Source organism: Halyomorpha halys, unplaced genomic scaffold, assembly GCF_000696795.3.
Source record: "Halyomorpha halys isolate HHAL.00 unplaced genomic scaffold, Hhal_1.1 Scaffold498.1, whole genome shotgun sequence".
In the NCBI taxonomy this organism is placed as follows: domain Eukaryota; kingdom Metazoa; phylum Arthropoda; class Insecta; order Hemiptera; family Pentatomidae; genus Halyomorpha; species Halyomorpha halys.
The window spans coordinates 118,470-122,553 of record NW_027113382.1 but is presented as its reverse complement, the minus strand read 5'-3'; the positions used below and the strand labels follow the sequence as shown (position 1 = coordinate 122,553).

The window sequence follows — 4,084 nt, the reverse complement described above, 5'->3', positions numbered from 1 at the left end:
TATTAGGGCTCATATTTTAGCAAATTTACTCTTTTTTAAATTGCGTTCTCTCAGGTTTTCTTGTGTTGTTCCTACTTTTTAAGATATAGAGCTCCGAATGAAAAATTAGTTTTTTTTATCGCTTTGAAACAGCCGCCATTTTTTATTCCCCGTACCTATACTTGGCAGACTCATCAATTTTGACTAGTAATTATACATAGTTTTCATTAAATCAAAAATTGGGGTGAGATAACTGCCTTTTTTTTCCTCTTGGGCTCTTGTACTAGAAGCCGTAATTCAATCTGAAATGTATAGGTGGTCTCAACTTTTCCTGGATTTGTTTATTTTTCCTTTTTTTCTCCTGTGGTTATTCATAAAATTCTTTTATATTTTGTATTTATATATTGTTTATAATTGCTAAAAATGAGAATTGTTTTTGTTTTTCAAATATTTAAAATTAACAGTACTTAAGAAATTTTTTTTTATTCATTATTTAAGCCCATTCAGACTATTTAGATGCGGCCGAGACCTATCTGATATTTAAGGCCACTTAATTTCTCATTGATTCACCAAGTTTAATCAAGAACGTGATGAGTTGTTTTGGAGAAAATTAAAAAAATATGAAAAATTTATTCTGTGAAGTGGCACTTCCACTCAGTCGAGTTTAACGAAAAAGTTGTTCTAACATTCTAGGCATATACCCATCTTAGATATTAAATTTAATTTTTGTACGAATTTTCGTTTTTGTGATGGGGTGTTCACACACACACACACACACACACACACACACACACACACACACACACACACACATACATTCAGACCATTTTTCAAGACTTGTGTTGAAGCAACATTAAATTAAAAATGTTATAATTTTTATTAGTTTAGTAAATTTTTGAAATAGATTTCTTTTGACTATTAGACATCTGTTTACTAAAATAAAACATGTGATTGAAAACAAAAGCGGTGCGATCTTTCTGACGGGAACGGAGAGGCAATTGTTTGCTATGACGGCATTGGTTTAGTTTTCTTCGCAGCTTCGCAGGCTTCATGGTAAATTTTTTCTTCAAGCCACTTTTCTCACACAGGGGCTCCTATTCTGCGTGCTTCCAGAACATCACAACTGTCATCCGGTGAGATTAGATATAAACATTAACGCACATTTGCTCAAGGCACATTGAAGACATTTTTCTTTTGGTTTTTATTGTAAAATTAGTTGTGTTTTTAAAGTATTAAAATGTTTTTACTTTTTTATTTATGTATAAAATTAATTTGTTTTATAATTCTTTCGTTTTGTTCATATATATATATTCATCATATTTTCGTTCTTTATAATACAAACAATTTATTTGTTAAATATAGACTTCACAAACATATTTATGTAATTAATCTTTCCAACTCAAAAATAATTTTCCCAGCGCATATTATTCATGGCAAGAGGAAAGTCTTTCATTGAGGCTCTCAGTTAAGGTAACAACTTGGTTATTTTGCCTCAGGACAAATATATTTCTATTGAAAACTGAAATTCAAAATTTTTGACGATCGCAATACTTTCGCTTTCTATTTATTCCAGTTATGTGTAAGTGAAAGTATAAATAACAAGTATTAAGAACACATGTTTGTTTTAAAAAAATAATAAATATTAAAAACACATTTTTATTTTTATAACAAAAATAGTTTTTTATTTTTATATAGTTATTTATTTTAAATAGAAAACATGAAAGTTTACAATGTCTTGTAATATCTGACCATAAGGTTCATTTCCAATTAGTTCTCTGCTCCTAATAGATACTGCTAAATAACTTCATAGTGAGTATCTTTTTTATCTCATACTTGATTAAATTAAACTCTATTATCCAAGGATAGTAAGAATAACTTTGCAAATTTGATTTTATACATGTATTTTTTAATTAAACCTATCAATTTAATGATTATTATTTTTTTTTTGTGGGTTTGACAACAAACAATTTCTGTTTTTTTATCATGCTATTATATGGAAAATATGCTCACTCATGTCAAGGGAAGAACTAAAGGTTTTTGAAAATGAAGTGCTGTGTGCTAAATAAAGATGAGTCTAGTCAAGAATTCAAACATCATATATCATGGGATCACTTGACCAGCACTCTGTAAGTATGATTGCTTTGTTACTTTGTATAACTAACTATTTCATTCATTGTGCTTATTTCATCAATTTCTTTTTTTCTTGAAGTCGTTGATTTTGCTGCCCAATATAAATAAGATATTTTCAAATATTTATATTTTAATAATTCTTAATAAAACTGAAAACTAAAGTTAACAATTAAATAACGACATTTTTAGACCTAAACAATTACCCTGTAATGGGTAAAAAACAAGTTAATTTGAAAAAAAAAAACGACAAAGAGAAAATAAAAAAAATAAGGAAGAATAGAAGTAATTTGAAGAATATAGAATTTATTGATAAATATAGAATTTATAACAGAATGTCCTGCAGCAGCCTGGGCTTCAGTCGTCGGGTTGAGGTTGGCTTTCCCAAATTGTTGGTCACTGCTCCTTTAACTTGATGTAATCCTCTCTCGACTCCATTTGTGATTCCCGATGCAATTGGCTATTTCTTATAAACCAAGGAGCATCCACTGTGATTCTTAGGACTTTGTTTTGAAATGATTGTAATTTTTTCTTTTTTGTAAGGGATGCTGCTCACCAGATTGAACAGCTCTACATCACCAGTGGCCTGAGAATTGTTTTAAAAATAAGAACTGTCGTTTCTGGTTTTAATTTTGATTTTTTATTTAGTATAGGATATAGCATTGTGTACCTTGTGTAGGTTTGAGTTAGTTTGATATTGTTATGATGATTCCAGGTAAGGTTACGATCGAGGTGAATTCCCAGATATCTTACTGTTTCACTGGCAGGATTCAATTTCACATTTTTATGTTTTAGTTCCGCTGGGTCTGATGTGCGTCTGAGAGTAAAAACTTTTGAAGTACATTTTACGATATTCAGACTAATTATCCATTTAGTGAAGTATTGTTCTAGATCATTAAGGTGACTTAGCAAATTATTTCTAGCAATTACTATACATACATACATACATACTACTATGTCATCATGTTGAGAGAATTGTGGGGATGATTGTGCAGATAGTCTTGGCGTGTTGTCAGTCGGAAGCAGGCTACTGAATCTCTTCTTGGGAAGTCAGCTGCATCTCAGTTAGGATGTAATAGGATTTTGAATGGACTGGTTGTGGCAATTTTGCCCCTTGCCTGATAATAATATCTGCCTCTTTATTTCTGGAAGTCCTGCAATGGCTCAGAATTCACTGTAGGAATACATTAGTGCCTCAGAGTATCAGGTCGAAGAGTAGGGATTCAAATTCTAAAACAGCACTTGCTAGACTTTCATGCATGCTAGTTGATGGAGAAAACAGCATTCTGGTCTTGCCTGCTAGCCAATGTTCTTAAGGCGATGAGGATAACTGCAACTTTCCCGTCAAAGTTTGTACCTTTCTTTCCTGCTGCTGAATTGGAAATGCCTTGCTTAAACCCCTGCTTTATTTCTGATAGCATTTCTGATGGTTGATTCAGCTGATCAGTCCATGTAAATATGAAGCCGATCCTGAGGAGGGTACTTTTGAGCTACAGTTTCCAGAGCTATTGCTTTTAACTCATAGCCAGATTTTTTTTTTATCAATCTGCTGGAGGAGTTACAGCTCTGCCTTGTTTGCATGATAGTGGATTTGGAAATGTGCCTGTATAAACGTTCTCTATCTTCACAGCCAATCCTCTTTTTTCAAGTAAAGCCTTGGCTTTCAGCTTAAAGCATTCTTGTGTCTTTAGCCATTGAGTTAGGATTCTGTAGTTTTAATAACACTGTTACTAACAGTGATGGAATCTCGAAGGTGAATAAAACCAATGTTTTGTTGTTATGTCTCTCACAACTTACTATGTAATTAAAAGGTATATAAAAGATCCTTATCACTTATTAACCATAAATACAACATGGTGTCAGGTGTGATCCTAGTTATTTAAGAAAGTGAATACATGAATAAGTGTGGTAGTGATGGAGTTTAAACCACCCGCTGAGTTGATCATTTTTGGGAATCGGGATTTTCATTTTGAAAAAA

The 4,084-nt window shown here is 31.8% G+C and overlaps 1 long non-coding RNA gene across 1 annotated transcript in view; it reads left to right on the top strand.

Annotated features, from left to right (window-relative positions):
• The first annotated feature begins 1,933 nt into the window (after window positions 1–1,933).
• Window positions 1,934–4,084, top strand: part of LOC106683605 (uncharacterized) — a 6,402-nt gene continuing 4,251 nt past the window's right edge. Inside the window, exon 1 of the long non-coding RNA XR_001343579.3 lies at window positions 1,934–2,105. This is a non-coding gene — a long non-coding RNA (uncharacterized lncRNA). The remainder of the gene's footprint in view (window positions 2,106–4,084) is intronic.